Genomic DNA, 25,480 nt, shown 5'->3' with positions numbered 1-25,480 from the left:
GAGACTACCCTGATGATGCTGGCAGATTCCAGCGAAAGCTTGGTTTTATTCTGGTTTTATTAAAACTTTTTATAGTTTTATATCTTCCTGGTGTTCGTATATTTTATTGTTTAATATATATATATATATATATATATATGTGTGTGTGTGTGTGTGTGTGTGTGTGTGTCTTTGGTTATTCGGGTTTTCTCCCACGTAAAATTGGAAGTGTCTTGGCCTGAAGATGACGAATGGGACTTCGTCGAAACGTCGCCAAGACACTTCCAATTTTACGCGGGAGAAAACCCGAAAAACCAAAGACCTACATATATATATATATATATATATATATATATATATATATATATATATATATATATATATACACATATACATATACATATACATATACATATACATATACATATACATATACATATATATATATATATATATATATATATATATATATATATATATATATGTCTTTGGTTGTTCGGGTTTTCTCCCGCGCAAAATTGGAGAAGGGAGGATTGATAGGAATGGATGACAGAAGGCAGAAAGGGTATATAGAACGGCAGGTCAGGAGAGGAGAACAACCGGAGGAGGGAGATGGGATAGGAATGGATAATAGAACGCAAAAACAGCAGGCAAACCAGCAGACCAACAAGGAAAATAAAAAGGAAAAACCCCATTGCAGGACTCTTGTAATACCGGATTGGAAGGTATATCCCACAATGAGTAGGAAAGAGAGATTGGAGAGTATATCAGTAACAGCAGTACAGGGAGGAGGAGGCTGGACAAGGATGACACAGCAGAAAAATGCAAAATTCGAGTGCAATAAAGAGAGGGCGGGGCAACTAAGGCAGTTACAGGCAATCAGGAAGAGTGGCCCCGTCATGTGTTCCTAGAAGCACGAAGCCGAAAGCACCAGCCTGAAGATGACGAATGAGACTTCGTCGAAACGTTGCCAAGATACTTGTTTCTTGATGCACCCTGTCGGCCCAAATATGGGAGAAAGAAACCTTCTTTCTTTTTCTTTTCTTTTCTTTTGCCTGTATCAGCTCAATCCAGAGCCATCCACAGGCAGCAGTCGCAACTGCGACATCATTTATATTATAAAATTTGGATTGCTAACAAAGAATTAAGGGAGAATGGATACCTATTTCGAGTTTCTTAACTCTCTTCAGCCAAACTTATCCTTCTGAGATTCGAGCCTGGGCTGTGTGCATGTTAGGCAGCTGTATTAACCTCTAGGCCACAGGCTCTTTCTCACTTTGTCAGCTGTATCAGGGAGGGAAGAGACAGGGGGAGGGGATTTACCTTGAGTGTTTCAGTTGTGACTGCTGCCTGTGGATGGCTCTGGATTGAGCTGATACAGACAAAAGAAAAGAAAAGAAAAGAAAAGAAAAAGAAAGAAGATTTCTTTCTCCCATATTTGGGCCGACAGGATGCATCAAGAAACACTCAAGGTAAATCTCCTCCCCCTGTCTCTTCCCTCCCTGATACAGCTGACAAAGTGAGAAAGAGCCTGTGGCCTAGAGGTTAATACAGAGGTTAATACACTCAAGTGAACAGAAATTAATGGCAAGAACATTAGTTTTCTTCTAAACTTCAAAGATAATTCCATACTTTGGGATGTAACTTTGCAAGTGCAGTGACCTCTCAGAATCTATCAATTTTAGAATGCTTTGAAAACTCTGTGGTTAGTATACATTTTGGACATGTAGAACCTATTTCTTACAGCTTTGCAGTTTAATTATGCATTATCCAAGCAAGCTGTAATAATGGAGCTGACAACCATTACCCAAACATGTCTTCTGAATGACAATGACAACGGGATTACAGTTTTGTTTTGTTATAAGCTCTCCATAGACATTTTATGTTTAGTTAGAAGAGTTACATGTTAATTTTTAGAAGTGATGTAAATATAAAATATATTTGGGAGGTCAGAGTGCTGCTGGAGCCTATCAATAAGAATGACTGAAATATTTGTATTGATAGTTCATTTTTGTTGTTTTTATCTAAGCTACCTAATGTTTTATTGCTTTTTGTAGTTTTTTAAATTGTCGTCACCCACCCAGAGTCACTTGTCTAAGATCTGTTTCCATATAAATTGAATAAAGGTTTTTGGAAACAGAGACTTCTGGTTTTTGCGTCGTAACACACGGCCGCGGGATTGCGGAGTTCCGCACCCCATGGCTGATTTCATCCTGGCAGGGCCTGAAGTCACCCCGGAGAAGCAACAAAGAGGGGTGCCTCAATGATCACGGAATGATGGCAGTCTTTCTGTTCGATCTGGGGGAAGCCCTCTAACCCGACAGGAGAAAGGCTAGCTGCATACCAGCATCTAGCCCAAGCTACTTGCAGCCAAAGTCCAAGAGCACGAACCAGAACAACAGTGAACAGTGTGCTTGTAACTGGTGAGGGTATCGATCTTCTCTCCTCTACTCTGTAACTAAGTCCTTGGGAAAGATCCCCAAAGTAAGAAAACCTCCGAAAGTGAAGGGAGGGGACTACACCCCCACTCTACCACAGATGGAAGCGGCGAATTAACCTTTAAGGGGGGAAGAAATAAATTGAAATCAAATTTAAAATACATTAATAATACTGACTCAGAAATTGGCAAGACACTCAGAAACAAAGAATAATCTGTTCCCTTGAACTTTAATAACCCTCAGAAGACAGCTGGTGGGAACAGCCATAAGATTAAAAAGTGTCTGAAAGAAAAGAAATACTCGGTTGTTTAAACTCAAGAGTTGCTTACAGAAAAAGAAAAACTTTTGACTCTGGGCTAATCTTTTAGGGGGAATCTACAGGAAGGATTCAAGGTGGCTAAATAAACTGAATTGCAATTTTGACTGGTTGACAACTGACCCCTGAATAAAAGAACTGTTATAAAATACTGATTTTACTGATGCCTTGACAATTGGAAATACACTGGATTATAAAAACTATATATATAAAGGTAAGAACTATACAACATTGGGCTGTTTGGATTCTGAGTTTGACTGGTTTGATAAGACTAATTATACAGACTATGGCACTGATGAAGGACTATTTGAAAAGGGGGATACAACATGGATACTACATACGTATCAAAAAATGACAGAAACCACATTTAATACTTACTCCTGAAGGACCTAGCCTGGAATCAAGGACCTCCAGAAGCAACAATTCAAGACAAGAAAAATACTTTCCAGGAGGAAATGTATGTAATGCTATGACAGATACAAATGTCAATAGCTTCAAACCATGAGTAGATCAAAAATAACATTGACAATATAAATAAGCACATCTCTAATCTAAACCCACAATCAAAAAACACTCAGAAAATGATGGTAAAGAATGAACAAACAAATTAGATAACAACATAAACTAGAAGAAAATGACTTAATCAGCAAAGCTACAAATCAAGAGAATTATAATTTAACACAAAAAGGAAAAAAATCTACAAGACTTTGACATAACAATAAAAATGAAAAAGAAACTTTATTCATCAGAACATCAAAATAAACCTGATAATAAGAAAAAAGATTTAACAAAATGGATTATAGAACTGCCAGGAGAACCATCAGAGTTTATTTATTTATTTATGAGACTTATATACCGCTTTAGTTTAGGAGACAAAAAGCATATATTCTATGCACTCTGTCTTCTCTACTCCCAACAATACTTACAAAAATACAATAACTTCCTGGAAAGCGGAATATATCAAACTGGAAAACTATTTGGCAAAAGAAGAAGGCCAGAGACATATTCAAGAAATTTGACTCACCCTACCAGATGGAGTATCTAAATGGAAAATCTGGATATTTAGATGATTAATATTGAGCAAATTGTGACTGATAAGAATTGTTTGAATATTAAGGGGAAATTAAGCTTAAATAAGAACTACGAGAATAAGATATATTGTGAACTAATAAGATGATTTTTAGAAAAATAATACAAGTTGATAAGAAAAAATGTCATATAAGCAGTGATGAAATTCAGCTGGTTCAGTAGAACCAGTAGATAAATTTTGTTGAGTTCGGAGAACCGGCTGAATGCACACCACTTCCGGAAGTTCGTTCTAGGAGGGTGCCTCCCAGGCCTAGAACAGCCCGCCAGAAGTGCAGGGATGCCACTTCTGAAAGTCTATTCTAGGCCTCGGAGGCCTGGAGGAGGCCTCCCAGGCCTAGAACAGCCCGCCAGAAGTGCGGGGATGCCACTTCCGGAAGTCCGTTCTAAGCCTCAGAGGCCCAGGCCTGCATCCACGCAAAGAACCAGTTGGTCAGGGATTTGAATCCCACCACTGCATACATGGACATTATTATTTGTACAAACATGAAAAAAATGTTTATATTTAACCATTTATGCATTAAAAATATTAAGAATGATATTTGTTTAATGTTGAAGAAGGAGAATACTATTGGGAGAAGATCAAAGAAATATACTATTAATTAACATACTAATTATAGAATTGCAAAAAATTATTATTGACTGTCAGTCAAGTACTATTGATTTCCCCCCCCCCAAAAAAAAACATATGAACCAAGACAACATGCTGTACACTAGGCACTAAGGATTCTTATTGTAAAAAAATCAATAAAACATTTCTTAAAAAAAAAAAGATTTTTGGAAACAAAAAATTATCAGCCTCAGAACTATTTCATCTGCCTGGAAAACACAATACTGTGGGTTGCAGGGAAAATTCTTATTTCTTGACAGTATATTGTAACCATGAGGAATACCCTTGTGCAAATTCATGGCAAATATTGATATCAGTTCAAAGAAAAATCCCCACTAAGTAGTTAATGTTTAAAATTAAAATCAACCTGAATCCGGATGCAGTTTCCACACCATTACTAATTTAATATAACTGTCTTTATATTAACATAAAGAGTCACTGTGCGTGAACTGGAGGGCCATATAAATCTATTTAATAAGTAAATAAAGAAGAGGCATCAACATTAGACACTAGGTAAGTTAAAATACAAGAAGGAACAAAACATTTTTATTACAGAACATGAGGTGATTCAGCACAGGTTTTATGGCCAATATTAATAGCCCTAAATGGATGGGAAAATCTGTTTAGGGGAGTTATTCTGAAAAAGGAAAACCCACATTTTTAGTGGTTTATAAAAACAAACTAATCTAAAGTTTATTGTTACCTATGTCCTATGGTACAAGTAATTTCCATGCTTCCATCAACTAATAAATACTGAAAAAATGAAACAAAAAGCATTGCAAAATAGAAAGGCTAACGTATTTCTTGCTAAACAGATTGAGTAATGTTATATTATATATAATCATAATTATTCCAGTATGATTGCTCAGCATTTGATCAATTTGAAGAATTAAGATTCAAGGTAACAAAATTAAAGAATCAATAAACTGTAATTTTTATTTTTAACAACTTTCATAAACTGCCTGGAACAATGTTGCCTGCAAAAAGTGAACTGATTAACCACTAACAAATATTTTTAAAAGACTTTTTGTTTTCATGTTTGAAAACAGAGACAAGAGAGATCTTGCAAATATGAGAACAAATTTAAAGCATTTATGTTTTTCCATTTTCTCTGAGACAAAAAAATATTCTGCCTACCAACCTGAAAACAAATTTCAGAAAGATATATATTATGTCCAGAAGAAAAATTGTATTTGCTGTTTTTCACCTTAAGAAATATAAATAACTTCACTGTCATTTCACTTGGACTGGTACAATATTCAAAAGCTTTCAAGGGAAAGTAGGGTTTTCCCTATTGCTTTATCTCAGTTATGTTCAACAAAGAGTTCTTAAATGGAGGTATTAGGAACAAAAGATTTTGCTGCTTCTTGGTCTTTTTTGGTCTCTTTACCCATTGAATCATTGAAGAAAATAATGTTACTTATTTAATGAAATTTAAGATAGTTACCTTTTCCTCAAAATAAAATTTTATAAAGAACAATGCCGAGAATACTGAGCTCCAAAATGTCATGTGGAAGCTGAGATCTAGTTATCATCTTCAGTTTTAATGCTTGGTACATTTCACATACAGATAACTAATTTCTGCAGTTATTTTACTTAAATAGCTATTCTAAGGGCAAGTCAAAGTCCTCGTGACATTGATTAAATAAAATCTTAGATTTCAAAGCATGATGACTACCTGCAGGGAATAAATTAACCAAGCAGCTATGTGCTTCAATGAAACTATAAGGCAGCTTTATAGTGTTCCAATAAGCCTAGATGCTATGATCAACAGTCTGTTTTGCCGGCCAGACCTATCTTATTTCTCACTGTTTATGAAGAAAAGGAAACTGCATATAGCTTTTAAAAATATGTACCTGAAAAATAATAAGAGATATGCAAATGAGAAGATTCTAGATTTGAGAAGATTATAGAAGTCAGAAGTTGCAAGAAATATGAACCCATAATACCAATAACTAGAAGAAAGATTTTTCTTTAAAAATGCTTTCAAATATTAGATCATACACTATTCTCCTATGGATTATAGTTCTAGCGGAAGGATGTATTTCATGAAATTGTGCACACAAAAACAAATTAAAGTACACAGTACTTTTACAATTAGCTTGCTATATTATAGCAGTATTTATATACCCCAGGTTGTCCTTGCAGTCTATAAACATACATTTAGTAAGGGCACTCAGACAAACACACCTTAGGTGTGCAACATAAAATCCTTAGTTACTAGTTTCCTTTATTCATTTAATAACCCCATTAATCTTCACAGTAGGATTGCGTGATAAGGAATGCAAAGTGGAGGTAAGAGGATATTGGGGCCATGGCATTGCCCAACCTCAGAAGCCAGGCATAGTGTACTTATCAATGTCCATATTTCTAAATAATTCTTTCCCAAGATCTATCAACACTGCCAATGATGTCTAATATAGGGCAGTAAATGGTGTTTGCCTACAATCTTCTTTTCCTTAGGGAAGAGAACACATATTTTTTGTACTGCCTAGAAAAGTTGCTCTAGGTGTATATAGACTATTAAAAACCAGGCATTTTCCAGTTTTATCTAAGTAGAATGTAAGTCATGAGCTAATGCAATAGATTTTTCTTTGCGTATCTATTATAATAAAACTGAATTAAATGAAGAAAATACCATTTTTTGAAAATACAATTTGGTAAAAAATATTTATTGTACATCTCAGGTTTTAGCAATAGTTTCCTTCTTTTTAAAAATGACATTACTTCTGGTGTTAGAATATTACTATTAAATATAGTGAAAGAAGTGGTAGGGCTGCTACTCAATTTGTATCTTATTGGAGTGCCTAATATACTTTAACTTTTCCCAGAATAGGTGATAAGTGGAATCATTTGCCTTTCAAAGGTTGAACAATACATTCTTAGTAAATTCTGTCTTTTTATTACATAAGTTAACATTACATGTGCTAGGACAATACTCCCAGAATTTCCAGTCAATATGGTCAACAGCTCTAATAAATGTTTTCCAAATAAAGGAAAAGTTTAGTATTTGATTAGAAAGATCTGTTCTGAATAGATATACACCCTGTGGTGGTCATTGTGAAAACACTGTTTTTCGTATCCTATTTATGATCTTCTTTCAAGTATCTGATTGGTCACAGTGCAACAGAATATGGTCCAATAGATGGACCAATATTAAAATCCAATAGATGGACTATGATCTTTGTTAAATTTATGAATTTAACAAATTCAAATTTATGAAATGACTTTTCTAAGAAATGTGTAAGAAAATGAGGGTGTTGGCTTCATTCTTATTTTTTCACATAGGAATTTATTTATAGATGACCATAACTATAAGCCAGGAATCAAAAGCTTCCCCATTTTTGTGTGTGTGAGAAAGGGGGAGGGAGGGAGAGGGAGGGGGGGAGGGAGGGAGAGGGAGGGAGGGAGGGAGGGAGGGAGAGAGGGAGAGAGAGAGAGAGAGAGAGAGAGAGAGAGAGAGAGAGAGAGAGATGATGTGGTCAAGGTACTACCGGTATGTGGCAGGCCATGAGAATCTGGAGCAAAAGAGAATAGATGTGGATTTGGAAGTCATCCTAGGCCAACTGTGATTGTGTATAGGGTTGAACGCCTGTCCTAATTTGGTGCATAATTTCAGGGTTTCTCCTAGGTTTACGGTTTTTGCAAGTGTTATGTCAGTCAGAAAATCTTCACAACCAGTTATGACCATACCTGAATTAAGAGGTCCTCCTCACTGTCATAACCTATAGGGAAGGTACTTGTGATCCAGGATGCTGTGATTCAATTAATTATGGGCATGATCCATTTTACCTATGTGGCACAACTATTGGGAGAGCTATATTAGTTCACTTCTAAGTGCAATTCAAAGTACTGGTTACATCTTTTAAGTCACATATAGCCCAGGATCTGGGTATCTTCAAGACTGTTTACCTGCAGCAGTTATCTGCCTATAAGATCTGGAAGACAGAATTCTCCCCAGTTTCCTACTCCAAAGGAATATTATTATCGGAGGCCATGAAGGAAGGCCATCTGCATAGTTGGCCCAACACTCAGCATTGCTTCTGAGATCAGACATTTCTCTTTATTGCTTTAATAATAAAAGCTTAGTATGACATTTTCAAACCGATCAGATCGCAAAAAAAAATATATTTTGTAAACAGTGGAAGATCTCGACCTATGTTTGTTTTTAAAAATAACTTTCTAAAAGACACAGGTGTTTTGGGACATTTTATATTTTAGATAACAATTATATGTAAATATTATCATGCATTTACATTTATTAAAAACTAAAACTTTAAAATATATTTTTAAAATTCCAATGATATGAAATTAAGAGATGAAATCCAGGGCTGAAAAAGCAAATCATTTTTAAACTAATGATGTTATTCTTTAGGAGAAATGAAGTTATACCCAAATGTCTAAAATAAGCTCTGATTGTGTATGATTTGCCTTATGAGTCCAATGTTATATGAGACTTCCTTTTGGTCATCTTCCCAAACTTCTATTTGTAGTCTAAATTTGCTTTGCCACATGGTATCATTGCTTAAAGTTCACAGCATTTATATACTTTCAGGATCTGCATTTAGACTTAATATTACATTATTTTAATAAGGCAGTTAATATTACATTATTTTAATATGTCAGTATCACAAATAAATGTTACTATTGATGGTATCTATACTACACAAGTCATGCACAAAAACATATGGTAAATTGATTGCTGAGTTAGGGTTAGAACAATATACTGCCACTTTTTGGAGGAGCATAATATATATGAAATTAAATTATACTGATAACTAATGACCATAGAACATTCTTCATTAATTAGGTAGGTATTTAATAGTGACAAATTATGTATCTATAACAGATGACCTTTGAAGTCATTCAAGATACAATCACAGTCATGCATTAAAATCTGCTTTTCACTGTAATGTGTGAATGTATAAAATTAAATGAGGCTTGCAATATAATCAGTGTGGTTGGTTGCCTTAATATATTCCATTTCATTTTGAAATCACTATAAGCCAACAGTGATGAATCTAATTTGATCTGTTGCTAAGAAAACCAGTGAAAAGAGATGCAAATAGATTTATTGACAACTGGCAACCCTATTTCAAAAGTGGTTAATATATTCTAAGATGTTAGATATTTCAAAATATTTAAAATATTCAGACCCAGGAAAAAATGCTTCCCAAAATAATATTATTACTGTAATAATCATAAGATGCTTTGATTAAATTCACCCATAAACAGTAAAGAGTATTGTTCACTAAAATATTAACTGCTGCATTATAACTAAATAGCTAGAATCATACATGAAAATGCATTACAATAATAATTTACCATCAATACTACAGTCTTGATAATCAATTGAAGTTCTAACTTTCAGAATCACCAACTTCTTGGGATCCAAATCTAAAAAAATCATTTTACTTCCTTCTTTTAGGGCTACGTCATTATCACTATGGAAGTGTGGCCAATCCTGGCTTTATATATTGTAAATTGTTGTTTGTATGTTGAAGATCCTCTGAGTAGTCTGAGCACACCCAGGTATAGTGCTCCTAATCATTTTGGACCCACTCAGCATCTTTCTGTACTATTGATTGTGATATTTCTGGAGGAGCGGCAAGGACTGGGGATTAGAAGCATGTTTCACACTCTCTCATCAGTGGTTGATTCAAGTTGGCAGTGATTAGGGAGAAAGATTGGCACAGTAGCTGGTCCTTTGTGTGGGGTCATAGGATTAGTTCTCCCTCTCCTGTTACTTATCCTTTATATTAAGCTGGCAGGAAAGGTCATCAGGCAGTTTCAGGTCTAGTACTACCAATATGTTGATAATACCCAACTATACAATGCAAGTCTGAGTCAGGCTGGAGATGCCACTGAAGTCTTCTCCTAGTGCCTGCAGGCTATTCAAGTCTAGATGGGACAGAGAAGCTTAAATTGATTCCTAGCAAGATGGAGCTATTGTTTGTACATTTTGTGTCCAAACAAAGTTGTACTGTTCCTGTTGGGGCAGGTTTGTAGCTTGGAGGTCATATGGGATCAGCAAGGAGAAGCTGTGACCAGGGAATTCCTTGTCCAATAGTTCTGCCAATTGCAATTTTCCCTGGAATAAGAGTATTTGACTACAATGATTCATTCCTTCATTGCCACCCAATTACATCACTGCAATGTAATTTACATGGATTTGCCTTTCAAGGCTACCCAGAAACTTCACTTGGTGCAAAATGCAGTGACCCAGAATCTCACAGTTGTTTATAGGGGGTGACAGATTACACTTGTATTGGTTTGGCACCAGGCTACCTACAGGACCAGATAGCCCTATCCCCACTAAAGTTAGCCTACTTCAATTGTTCTGGGAGAGGTAGGTGATTGTCCTCCATTTTTGGGAGGTGGGCAGAAAGCTTAGGGCACAGTGGGGAAACTCGTGATGTCACGTCACATGTCGTGATGTATCGCAACTTTTTTCCCATTGCCAGCAATAGGGTAGGTGCGGTTTTGGTATGACTCATCCAGCTCACGGGCCGGAAGTTTAACAACCCTGGTTTAGGGCATTACATATTTATGATGGTCCTCTGGAATGCCCCCCCATTGGAGGACCCAATGTTATCTGCCTTCTGAAAATAGTAGAAAACAAAGCTTTCCCAATGGGCTTTTGGAGTCTGATACCATGTACTGTTTTTAATTTTTAAAAATATATTTATAATATGTTCTTATGTACAGTTATAGTATTTGTTTATCTTGTGAGCCACTAAAAGTCTGTTTTTATTCAGGGGCATATATAAGTTTGGTTAGTAAATAATACCCAAAGAGCTTGCTAGTAATCAGTAAGGATGGAATTCAATAAAATACTAATTAACTATATCAAGTTTAGTTTAGAATTTGATTTGAAATTTAATTAATTAGTTCATCTACTAATTAAATTTGCATTTAGTTAAATTAATATATTCTCAGTACAGGATTTCTCTCTTCCAATTAAATACAGAATTTGGACAGCCTTGAAGACCTGGCAAAGGGCCTTTGGGCAAAAATTCAGCTTCCACCCCCAGCTGTGGGTGCCCTTTAATGTGGATAGAACAGAACCTTTTCAGTGCTTGCTGTTCTTTACTGTTTTTTTATTTATAGCATTTTAATCCTATATTTTATATTTAAAGATTGTAAACCACTCAGCCTCCTAATTGGAGAAAATAAATCTAAGGAATATATAAAATAAATAAGTCCTATTTTTGGAGGAAAAATAATTTGTTTTTTAGCAGAAATGAAATGCAAGGCATTCATTTCATGATGTATTTCCTTTCCTTCAACCCCCCCAAATGATCAACTCCCCAAGTCCTATAGAACAAGATGGGGACATGTTGGAGGTTTTTGTAATGGTGGAATTGCTTATCTGGTTCTATTCAGTAACCAAAGGGATGCTCAGCACCTAGAGAAAGCTTAATACCACTTAAAAATTTTTACTTAACACCTGCAAAGTTTTTTTTTCCAATTGTTATTCCATTTATTTATAGCTGGTTTATTTAAAAAATAATTAAATTTAATTGATTAAATAATATAGCCCTGTTTAGGTTGGATAGTGAATATTTCAGGTGATTTTACTTTTTGCATAAAACTATTTGTATTTATAACTTCATTTTAAGTAAGGCAAGTTGTTTTCCTATGCTATCCTATTGCAAATTTGCTCTGTGTTTTTAAGTGAGGAAGGCTTAATAATTATTTGATGTACAATTTTCAGTGGAGTTACTTTAAGTTACTTAGTCAGCTTACCCTCAGAATATTGTTCCATTACTATTTACCTTTTCTTTATAAAATAAACTCAAATCAGCTTATGAAACAAAAGAAACTTTCCGTAGATATGTAATATTTTCTTATATGAAAAACCAACTGGGTTATCCATTAATTCAACCAGGAATATAATCAAGATATCTATTTTTATAATGGTCTAATTAGATTCCATCCATCTAAAATACAATATAAAGTAAAAATAAAAGATGTCAAATATTGAAATTGGTTTTCACTCTTTCTGTTATTATTTCAACCGATTTTTAAATAGGCAACCTACAGCTATAAAAACATACTACAGCCACATGAATAACTCAAAAAATTAATTCTAAGTTCATGTACTTGGCACTAAATGGATTATTTGCTTTTATCTAATACATAAAATAGTTTTGGCTGTCATTCATTTTCCTTTATTTTCCTTTATTCCACTATATATATCTTTTGTAAAATACAAATTTCTGTTTTAAATGAAAATATTATAATTAATAATGTTTTCATGTCAAAATAATTGCCTTGTATCTGAAGTTAAATGAATTCAGATAGAAAACACATTGTGATATGTATTTGACAGATATGACCTTGATAAGATTAATTTCAGGAACACCCTCCCCCACCAATAAACAGAGGTTAAAAACTGGACAATAGTTATCTTTGGCCAATATTTATTGTAAGAACTTAGTAGCAAAATATAAAAACAACTACCAATGAAAACAATTAATATTGCTGAAAGATGATGAAATCAGCCTATATGTGTGTTGGGTTCTCAGGTTTTGAAAGACAGCTTTTAGCCTTAGTAAATTCCTATTATAAAGATGATATCTATTTTAGCTTGATTGCCCATATAATGGCATGCTCATATAAATACTTCATGAAGAATACTGGAGATTCAGGATATCATCTTTTCTTTAATTCTAGGTTTTAACTTCAAATAATTCACGAGCTATATTAAAACAGATATGCATATTCATGGCAAAATTACAGAAGTTACAAACTAGGATTATTTCATTTAAGCAATTTAGGACAAAGATAATATCAAGCAGGCATATAAAACAAAAGGTACCACTTTGCTTAAATCAAAATGACACAATGATTTTTCTTATATAATATATTATTAGTAAAGCATACTAAAACCTTGATGTTGACATGTCTGATATAGCAAATTGTTTAAAACATTTGGAGGTAACTAGGAAACATTTTTTCTTTGCCTAGGTATAACTTATGAGAAGAGATGCATCTTTAAGTTCTTTATCAGTCAGGCTGTTTTGTTTCCACAGAAGCAGAACCATTTGATAGAATAGAACAATCAGCAATCTTGCCTGTTATCAAAAAGGGAGCTGTCCCACATTCACAACACCTCATTACACTTACATCTTTCACCACTTTTCTCAATTGCGTGTCATAATCAAGCAAATCAATCATGTTTTAGAGTCATTATTGCCATGTATACACATTAACAGAATTATGCTTAAGCTACATATTTAAAACAGACATTTTCTAAATAAGAACCTCACTATGCAATGACCATTTCTCACTTATTCCAGTGTCTCTAAATCAGTGGCCTCCAACCTTTTGGGTACCAGGGACCAGTTCCATGGAGAGAGGTTTTTCCATGAACCAGAGGGGGCGTGGTTTCATGTGCTGCCTGAATCCCATGGATGGGACTTTGCTTTTTGCACAGTCCGGTTTCTGACATGCCATCGACTGGTGCCGGTCCACAGACTGGGGGGTTGGGGGACCCCTGCTCTAAATGATTCACTTGCTTTTTCTGTACTCTTGTTCATCATGTTCCTATGCATCCATTTTTATCATCTAGCAGAGATAAATTTTCATTCTGGATTGCATTCACTTAGAATCTTGTGCATATTTTTCCTAGAACTCATCCTTGGTTTTTTTGATTGGTTTTTTTCCCGGTTACCATGATTCACTAGAGTGATTACACACCAATAGTCAAAAATGAAAAGTGTCTGCAAGCTCTATTAAGAAAACTCAAAGAGCTGAGTTGAAAAAATGGAACTAAAATTAAATATAAAGAAGACCAAACTAATGATGACCACAATAAAAACAACCATTCTTAGAATTGGCAATGAAAGTATTGAACTAATAGATACGTTTTGCCTTTTTGGATCAAACCAAATATCAAATATGCTGTCTCTTAGTCTTTTTAACTAGTATTCATTTTTTATTGTAAATTTTAATGTTTATTTTTATGTTTTTTTTATTGTACACTGCCAGGTACACCCATGTATATGAGATGGGTAGCTATATGAATTATGATAAATGAATGAAAGCCTGAATAAATAAAAACACCAACAGTAAAGGAATAAGCAGTCAGGAAATACACTGCAGACTAGCATTTGACAGAGCAGTCAAGAAGTCCTTGGAAAAGATATTCCGATGCAGTGATATGTCTATACTTATAAAGATTAGAATAGTGCAGGCAATGGATTATTCCATAAAGTATCCACTGGGATACTTTATGGAACTGAAAGTTGGATTTTGAAGAAGCCAGATAGAAAAAAAATGAGACTTTTGACCTTTGGTGTTGAAGAAGATTCTGAGAATACCTGAGATCAGGGGTGTCAAACTCGCCACGTGACACGTGATGTGTCACGATGTATTACGACTTTTTTCTCATTGCCGGAGTTGGGATGGGTGCGGCTTCCTTGTGACAAATTTGGCCGGCAGTTTGACACCACTGCCTTAGATAGTTAAGAAAACAAACAAATGCGCCATCAAACAAATCAGTCCATACTTCTCACTCAAGACACAAATGGTCGGGGTGAAATTATCCTTCTTTGGACATTTTATATGAAGAGCTCTCTGGAAAAGGCTCTAATTCTGGGAAAGGTGGAAAGAAAAAGAAGAGGATGACTAGCAGGAAGACGGGCAGACTCAGGCAAGGCAGGCATTGTTGGAAGACCTAAAGGCCAAGTTAGAGGCAGATCATCAGTGTGAAAATGTATCTGTGTAGTCCCTGATTTTATGGCACATAATCAATCAATGAATCAATTGTTAAACTCACATACATTTTAAAAATGGAGCTGATATTCTCAAGAAACGATGGATTTATTTATTTAAAACATTTATATAGCTGCCTGCTGAACTTTCAGCAAGAGTTTAGGAATCTTGTCAAGAGGATATATTTATTGAACTATGTTGAATGCCCATATATGTCTAACTGGTCATAGAATCATCCTGAATACTGATGATGTTACCTAATTTGGGTAATGAAATGTCTGCAAGAAAACAACCAAGCTGAGAAAGCACAAAGGACCCCATCATCTGAACCTTGAGCTACAAATACTCTCCTTTATTCTTCCTGTATAATATAGAATGATGGCCAAACATTCAAAAACAGAAAGGTCAAAAAAATTACTGGATATATCCACTTCATTGGTTTTAATTTTAAGGACATTTCTTTTTATAAAAATATAATATAAAATATAATTTATATAATTATATTTATATAAATATAAATTTGATTTATAAAATATTTTCTATCATAAATGAAGGCAATATAAATGTCCCAGGATAATGTTGCAGGATCCAATCTGGGTCAGTCACCGAGACCAGAGGTTTAGTCTTTCGAGCTCATCCTCAGGGAACTTCTCTCTAGGAGAGTTTGTGGTATTTATATGGTATCTGGTTGTTAGAGAACCATATGGGGCACCATATAAATACCACACACAGAATAGTCCAAAGCACACACTCTGCTAGAGAGAAGTTCCCTGAGGATGAGTTCCAGAACGAGTCTGAAAGCGCAAAAAACTAAACCTCTGGTCTCGGTGAGCAACCCAGATTGGATCCTGCAACATTATCCTGGGACATGTATATTTATTTGCCTTCATTCATGACAGAAAATATTTCATATATGGGTTATTTATTTGTCAGTTTCAATGGGAGCCCATCCCTGTCAATGACTTATTTTTTTACTTATTGAATAAAAGATGATTGATGAGAATATGCTTATAAACAAAATATGTTTGTTCAATAAAAATGATAGGAACTAGAATATATACAATAGCTTGAATTTATAATCCTAATTATATGAGCATTGCATATTACAAAAAAGAACAGAAGCCAAATCAGATACTGCCAGATTGAGACTAAAACTCCTATATATGGTAAAAACCTAATGGCTGTATCTGATAACTTGACTTCTTAGAGTTGCAGTTACTTCCAATGTGCAATTATACATCTGATAAACAAGCAGTTACTGAAATTAAAGCAACTAATGCCTTTATACTTAACAATACCAGCAAAAATTGAGGAAAAATTCAGATGAAGGTGACATAGCAAAGCAAAATAACTTTATTTCATTTCCATAAGTTACCAAATGCAGATGTCAGAAACAATTTTAGTTTTGTAGTCAAAAAATGGAGGCCAGAAATTAAATCAGCATATCAAAATAAGAAAATATGTTCCTAGTTTACCCATTGGTCTTTTAAATACTCTCCAGTTCATAAAATAAGATTTTAGAAATTTTGCACTAGATAATTATACTTCCTGATTTTGTAATTAGTGGAACTACACGTAATTACATAATAATTATGATGGTAATTACGTAATTAAGATGTATAATTATGTAGTAAAAAACATTATGGAAATAAAAACTATCAACTATATAACCACAATACATTTACAAAAAAAACTCTCCTATTGCTTAAAAACTGTATTTTCTCCATAAAATAAATAAATAAACAAACAAATAATAAATAAATATCAGCGATTAGTCTAGTGTATCAATTACTTATTGACAATTAAAGGAAAATCTTATAGATATTAAGATAGTGAATTATCATCTTAAGACATAATTATACTAATTTAGTGATAATCAAACATGTGTTTTATCCTAAATCACAGTAAATCAACTAAAAATCCTCTTGAGACATTTGAAACTAGCTAGAAAAACTTTTAATTGATGTTTCAGTACTACGAATGTTGTTATTTCTTCACTACTGATGTTCAAAACACTTCAGATAATACACAGTGCATGCCTTAAAACTTGAATTCTCTTTAAACTGTATTTAAGATTTTTCTATTCTATAAGCACTTTTGAAATGTAATTTTTTTTCTCAAGCAGAAATTGAGTATACTGTAAATCATTATTTAAACTAAATGGGGCTAAATCTACCTAGTTTTCTGGAAAGATTTAATTTTAACTAGAGATTATATTATGCACCAAGCAAACTTGGTATGGTATGGTAAAGATTTTATGGTAAAAAGATTTTACTTTTTAAATTAGCTTCATATACCGGTAGATAGGCAGTTTTATTAGTTGTTTAAGAGGCTGAATTAAAAATCCTTTTTGATTATCAAGATAATGACATAAATGCTACCTTTTCATACTGACCAAAAGGCAATTCATCCTAATTGTGTGCGTCCTAATATGCACATAAATTCTTATAATTTCTTTTGTACCTACAGTAAATGAGTAATTGTCTTAATTTATAGAAATGCCCACTCTTTATTATTGTATTTCATTCTTAAGTTTATTTGGGGACATTGTTACAATATGTAATTTTTATTTTTTCTGTATAACTGTCAATTGATAGCAGAGACATATTGAAATCTCCATTAGTATCACTGAAAAATATCACCATGATGAATGTTCTCCTTATAAAGCTTTCTAGCAACTCATCCATAAAAAAACCCCACTTTGCATTGATATTTTGCACACCAAGTCATGAGCACAAGAGAAAAAACAATGTTTAAATTACAGGATATAAGCAAATATTCCAGGTTAGACTTTGCATTTCCTTGGAGGTCATACAGCTTAACCATTTCATTTTTCTAAATACAATTTTACAGTCTACTCATCCAGAAAGTTAACTGAGCATGTTTAGTATATTTATGAAGGACTAGTGTAAAATTCTGTTATAAATTTGTAAAAGTATTTGCTGAGCATGGATTTATTTTTAAAATAAATGCACAGTATAAAAATGAATACCTTAAAGATCTTTGAAAGGAGTGAAAGTAGTGATCTAAAAATATACACAATACTTTTAATATCCAACCTTTTTAAATCAGTGAGTGATTCAATATAATCTAACCTTCCATTTTTATTTTAATAATTGGTCTGATATTTCTGATACTAGTACTAGAAGTCCTTAGAATTAAGGTGTTCTATTGCTACGTTAGGAAAATGTTAAGCAAAAGAACTTAAAATAAAATATTCAAAAGAAAATATGTCATGTTCAGGTCTATTCTTCATTTTATTAAACCATGAAAAGTTGCAGAGCTTCAGCCTATCTTGTAGAGCAAATATCCACAGCTAGCTTTTTTTTTTTTGCAGCCTTGCAAGTTGCTCCTTACAAACTAAGCAAAATATATAGTTGAGATCAGCAACATTTTAGATGATTATTAACCCATATCTTTTTCTTTCTGTTCCTTAACATTATAGCTCCCCAAAATGTTTAAACCAGTTGCATTTGTAAATTTCACTGCCCTTAGGTGGTATATTGGATTTCCTCAACTTGGACACAAATACAACAGTATTCCATTGCTTTTACAATAGCTGTAATCATTCCGATTCACAATTTATTTTCAGAAATTATAATAATCTTGAAAAAAATGCTCAAATATCTTACAAAAATTGATATAAAATGTTGGAAAAAGAGTTAATTGACCTCCAATTAATGACATATTTGTTAAGTAGGATAATTAGTTTGGAATGCATTTTACCAATCTAATTTGTATATTCTGAGTATACAGTATTCCAGTACACCAACCACATTACATCTTTTTACTTTTCTGAAGTGTCTGATATATTTTCTAAATAACACATTAAAAACTATACATTAGGGAAAGCAGCAGACAAAAATACATTTATTAGGGAAATGTGTACAGGTAATGCTTAATTTACAACCACAATTTGGACTGCAATCTTGGTCATTGTGTGAAGTGATTGTGATCGTTAAGTAATATTGAGGGTCATTAAACCAATGGAATCCCAGGTAAGAAGCATGGGATACCTTGGAGGTGGGATGGGGAGTCTTTGCTCAGGAGCTACAGTAAAAATTCTTCTTGCAGAAATTCAAGCAAGATTTTCAGCCTGAGCGGAGAGATACTTATGCATGGTCTCCACTGGGCATCCCCCAGGCACTGTCCTGCACTCCTTTCCTTACTGTGCTGTCGCTCTGGAGTGCTTCTCTACTCTTTGCTTGGATTTTAGTTCTCTCTTGTTTCCAGGGTCTGGCTGAAAGAGCTGCCCGCTAAAGGAATTCAGTTCTCCTCTGTACGTGGAGGAGAACTGCAGGAAAAGAGCTCCAATGTTCAGGAGCTCAGCTCCCCTTCTTAGACAACCTTTTCAGTCAACCCTCAGAGATTAGATCAGCAGGCAGCAACAACTTGCAACCTTTCCTGCTAGTTCCCCAATGATGGGGAAGCCAGCAGAGAAGATTACAAAAGATGATCACAAGATTGCGGGGTACTTGGTAACTAGTTCTAAATGAGACCAGAGTGACAAGTAAAGCTCTACATTTAGGCAAGAAAAATCAAATGCACAGGTATAGTATAGGTGATACCTTGCTCAATAGTAGCAACTGTGAGAGGGATCTTGGGTCCTAGTGGACAATCACTTAAATATGAGCCAGCAGTGTGCTGCAGCTGCCAAAAAAGCCAACACAGTGCTAGGCTGCATTAACAGAGGGATAGAATCAAGATCACGTGAAGTGTTAATACCACTTTATAATGTCTTGGTAAGGCCATACTTGGAATACTGCATCCAGTTTTGGTCACCACGATGTAAAAAAGATGTTGAGACTCCAGAAAGAATACAGAGAAGAGCAACAAAGATGATCAGAGGACTGGAGACTAAAACATATAAGGAACGGTTGCTGGAATTGGGTATGTCTAGTTTAACGAAGAGAAGGATGAAGGGTGACATGATAGCAGTGTTCCAATATCCCAGGGGCTGCCACAAAGAAGAGGGAATCAAGCTATTCTCCAAAGCATCTGAAAGCAGGACAAGAAGCAACAGGTGGAAACTAACCAAAGAGAGAAGCAACCTAGAACTAAGGAGAAATTTTCTGACAGTTAGAACAATTAATCAGTGGAACAACCTGCCTCCAGAAGCTGTGAATACTCCAACACTAGAAATTTTTAAGAAAGGACTGGACAGCCATTTGTCTGAAATGGTATAGGGTTTCCTGCCTGAGCAGGGGGTTGGACTTGATAACTTCCAAGTTCCCTTCCAACTGTATTATTATTATTATTATTATCGATCATCGCACAGTCAGCCAGATGTTCAGACTGGATTTGGCATTTTGTCTACCTATCGAGTCCTTACCCAGGACCTGGGATAGGCAGATGTGGATGTTTGATGGTATTACAGATATCGTCGCAGGATGGAAGCAGTTCCTAATAAGGCTGCCTTTTGCAATTGACTAATAGCGAATTTGTCAATGCCAATGGTGTTCAAGTGGTGCTCCAGTTGTTTTGGGATTGCACCCAAGGAGCCTATGACTATTGGTACTACCCTTGCTTGCTTTTGCCACAGTCTTTCTATTTCTATTTGTAGGTCTTTGTATTTTGTTATCTTCTCCAGTTCTTTCTCTTCTATTCTGCTGTCTCCAGGCACTGCCACGTCCACTATCCAGACTTTTTTGTCTTTCTTATCGACAATTGTTAAGTCTGGGGTGTTATGTTGCAGGTGCTTGTCTGTTTGAATTCTGAAGTCCCAGAGCAGTTTAATTTTATCATTTTCTATGACTTTCTCTATTTTATGATCCCACCAGTTTTTGCTTACAGGCAAATGATATTTTTTGCAGATCTTCCAATGCACCATTGTTGCTACTTTGTCATGCCGCTGCTTGTAATCAGTTGTGCAATCTTCTTGCAACAGCTTACCAAGTGGTCCACTGTTTCTTCAGCTTCTTTGCATAGGCGGCACTTACTGTCTGTTGCTGTCTTCTCAATTTTGACTTTGTATGCATTTGTCCTTAAGGCTTGGTCTTGTGCAGCCAGAATTAGTCCCTCGGTCTCTTTCTTCAATTTTCCTGCTCTTAGCCATTGCCAGGTTTTATTATTATCTGCTTTCCCAGCTATTTTTTTCATGTATTGGCCATGTAGTGCTTTGTCTTCCCATGCCTCTATTCTGTTCTTCATTTGGTCTTTCTTGTAGGCCAGTTTGGTCTCTCCAGTAGTTAGTAAGCCTTCCTGATATACTAATTTCAGTGCATCTTCATCGTTGTTCTTCAGATATTCTTCCAAAACCATTTTTTCTTCTTCAACCATCTGATGTACTTGTAGCATTCCACGCCCACCTATTTGCCTTGGTAGATAAAGTCTATCAATGTCACTGCGTGGATGAAGGGCATGATTCATTGTCATTATTTTTCTGGTCTGCCTATCCATTGCTTTTAGTTCTGCTTGAGTCCAGTCCACTATTCCAGCTGTGTACCTAATGACTGGGATTGCCCAGGTGTTGATTGCCTTTATGGTATTTCCTCCATTGAGTTTGGATTTAAGATCTTCTTCACTCTCTTGATGTATTCACCTCTAATCTTTTTCTTGACTTCAGTGTGCTTGATGTTGTCAGCTTGAAGGATACCCAAGTATTTGTAGTACTCTTCCTCATCCAGACTCTTAATGTTATTTTCGTGGGGCATCTTGATTCCTTCAGTTTTCATTATTTTTCCTTGTTTGATAGTAAGTGTGGCACATTTGTCCAAGCCAAACTCCATTACAATATCTTGGCTATATATACGGACAGTGTTGAGCAGCGATTCTATTTCAGATGATGTTTTTCCATACAGCTTCAGATCATCCATATAAAGGAGGTGGGATAGTCTGGCAGATGTTTTTGATGTTTGATAGCCATGTCCTGAGTTATTCAGTATTGTTGACAGAGGAAACAGTGCAATAACAAATAGTAATGGTGATAATGAATCTCCTTGAAATATTCCTCTCTTGATATTAACCTCTCCCAGCCTCTCACCATTGATCTGCAACTGTGTCTTCCATTGTGCCATCGATCTTTGCACAAATTTTCTGATGTTTCTACTGACTCCTGTTATTTCTAGGCACTTTATTATCCAATCATGTGGCAGAGAGTCAAATGCCTTTTTGTAGTCAATCCATGCAACATTCAGGTTGGTCTTCCTTCTCTTGCAGTTTTCCAAGATCATTTTGTCTATTAGGAGTTGATCTTTTGTTCCTCTGCTGTTGGGGCGGTTTCCTTTCTGCTCAGGTGGAAAGAGATTGTTTTCAACTAGATGCTGTTGCACTGCATCAGCTACTACACCAGTTAGTAATTTGAAAGTTGTTGGTAAGCAGGTAATTGGCCTGTAGTTACCTGGTGTTGCCCCTTTTGCTGGATTTTTCATTATTAGGTAGGTTTTCCCAGTTGTTAGCCACTTTTCAATTTCTCCTCCTTGTAGTATATTGTTGAACTGTTTGGCAATGAGTGGGTGTATAACAGTTAGATGTTTCAACCAAAACCCATGCAGTTCATCTTCACCTGGTGCTGACCAATTTTTGATTTTCTTTGCTCTTTTTTCTACCATTTTTGTTGTTATTACTAGTTCTTTCATTTCAACTTCTGTTTTATTTGCATCCACCTCTTTTAACCAAGCCGCATCCTTGTTGTATTTCTTTGGGTTATCCCATATCTGCTTCCAGAACTGCACTGTTTCTTCCTTGTCAGGTACTGACTGATTCCTTGCAGTTTCTCCATTGATGGATTGGTAGAAACGTTTCTGATTGGATTGAAATTGGAGGTTCTGCCTATAGTTTGCAATTCGAGCTTCATATCTACTGATTTTCCTGGCTATAGCTGTTATTTGTTGCTTTATTATTTCCAGTGCTTCCTTGATCTTCCTTGTTTCTAAGTGGTATTTCTTGATTAGGTATTCTTTGGTCTTCTTGTTCTTCAGCTTCTTTTCTTTCATCTGTTCTAGCTTGCTTGCATGTGATCTTAACTTGCTGATCTTATTTTCTAGTCTAACCTTCCATTTTTCTGGTGCACTGTTTGTTTGTTTTTCTTCTTTGTTGATTTTGCATCCCAGGTATTCTGTTATAACTGCAGCTGTGCTGTACATTAGTTGGTTTGTTTCTTGCAATGAATTGGTGCTTATACTTGATATTGCAATATTTGCATCTTTTAATGCTTGTGCTAGCTGTTTCTTTGGAACAAGCTTCAATGCAGGTAGCCTTATTCTGTTGTTTTTGTGCTGTTCTAGATGCTCAGTTATTCTTTGTTTCAATTCTTTTATTTCTTTAGTTAGAGGGTTTTGTTCTTCCTGAGGTAGAGGTGCCTGGTTTCCAAATGAGAACAGTTGTATATCTCTGCTAGATTTCTTCACTGCCAACTCCCCCTGGTTTGCCTCTACATTCTGAATTACTTCTGGTAAGGCTTTGATTTCTTTGCCCTGGGTAAACCTTTGCAGTTCGTCCAATTCTGTTTCTGTGAATATTTTATTTCGTGTTATAAATCGGCGTTGATCTGCTAGTCTCTGTTCTGTTATTTCTGATTCTGGATGTTGTTCTTTCCAGAACTGGTGCATTCGTTTTAGATATCCTCTTCTTGTTGGACTTGATCTGTAGTAACAGATCATTATTTCTTTGTTTTCCATCACTGTGTATCTGCGACGGGTAAACACCTTTTCTTCCAGTAGTTCTGCAGCTGCTGGCCCTGGTTGCTCAGCCAACAGTCCTGAGTCCTGTAACCCATTTTTCACCAGATATCCAGGAACTCCAATATCTAGTGCGGACCTTGTTAACCCGGGCGACGTCCGAGCCGGTATGGCATTCTGAAATTTACGTCTCACCATATTTTTTATGGGAGAGACACTCTTTGTCTGACTCCTCTGATGAGACCTGTCCAGTATGGTTGAACCTCTGGCATAGCTCTCATCTTCCTCAGAGTACACAAGCCCCACATTATTATTATTATTATTATCATCATTATTATTATCATCATTATCATCATCATGATGTTGTTGTTGTTGTTATATTTTCATGCACTGAAACACATATAGATTTATAGAAACACAAATAGATTTATATAATCCATATGAAATGGATTAAAATGGGCTTTTAATTAAAAACAAAAGGTGAACTTTGTTAATACTTTAAAAGAAACCTGATCTATTCTCAAAACCACTCTACTTTAAATAAAACAGGTTTCATTTCAATACATACATTTTAGATATTAGACCTAGTTAACTGAGCACTCCATTTTTAATTATGTATTATAAGTAGTCCTCAGTTAACAACAAAAATAGCTAAGAAATGCAGTTATAATGATGTCGCATGAAGTCATATGACCATGCTGCTTAGCAACAGCAATTCAGCCAGACCTGACTGCTGTCGTTAAATGAGGACTACACTAGTTGTAAAGCCAGGGCATCATGTGACCGCAACTTCTTTTCACTTCACCATTGACTGATTGTGGGAAGCTGGCAGGGAAGGTTCCAAGTCATGAACATGTGATTGTGGGCTTTTGTGATGGCCAAAATTCCAAAGATTGGTTTAACTTCTACTTCTTCAGTGCTATCATAAGTTTGAGTGATTGTTGAATGAGTGGTTGTTAAATGAGGACTACCTGTATCAGAGAGCTAGCATTACAAAGATGAAGTTCTATACCTTTATACTTTTTTATTTGTGTGTGTATGTATGTATACATGTACATATACATATGTGTGTGTAGCCATATCCAGATTCAATATTTGCAATCATCAATACATGTTTTCTACTCCATTAAGCATAATGTACCACAAACAATTCATACTTTAAATCATTCTGAATATCTATAGTGAATGGAAATCAAAATAAATAATAAGTTTTCTCCCTCCACTCCCAATATCACAAAATGCTATTCCAAATTTTTGAGTTATTAGGAGTAAAGATGTTCAGTACTGGCTGACCTAAGATTGTAAGTCTTTACATAACTGGCGCCCAGAACTGTTTTACAGTTAAAGCATTTGCAAGGGTAGGTCATTAATCTAGGAAAATCCTTAAAGCAGCCTTAGTGAGGACAAAGCTGCTTCAATAATTCAAGGAAAGCTGCTTCCTTTGAATGTTTTGCACAGGTGTATAATTTTACCTTTATATTTTGGATAGTTGTTTTATGTGTCATTCAATGTACATATTTATAAAAAGGCATATATAAAATACATTTAAGTATAAGCATTATTAATACAATCTTACTATATAGATAAAATTGAAAGTATACTTTAAAAATACTAAAAAGATTAACCAGAAAGAAGCCTCCAGCAAAGGGAAGACTAAATCACCAGCATTTCCAGTCACTTAAGAGAAGGTAAAGTTTCCCAGACATTTCTT

At 35.0% G+C, this 25,480-nt stretch overlaps 1 protein-coding gene across 4 annotated transcripts in view; it reads right to left on the bottom strand.

Annotated features, from left to right (window-relative positions):
• POLA1 (DNA polymerase alpha 1, catalytic subunit) overlaps positions 1-25,480 on the bottom strand; it is a 274,677-nt gene that overhangs the window by 37,858 nt on the left and 211,339 nt on the right. The gene's annotated exons all lie outside the window — the stretch shown is intronic.

Source organism: Crotalus tigris, unplaced genomic scaffold (assembly GCF_016545835.1).
Source record: "Crotalus tigris isolate CLP2741 ecotype Arizona unplaced genomic scaffold, ASM1654583v1 scf7180000017589.2436309, whole genome shotgun sequence".
In the NCBI taxonomy this organism is placed as follows: domain Eukaryota; kingdom Metazoa; phylum Chordata; class Lepidosauria; order Squamata; family Viperidae; genus Crotalus; species Crotalus tigris.
The sequence above is the reverse complement of the archived record's forward strand: the minus strand, read 5'-3'. Positions and strand labels throughout refer to the sequence as shown.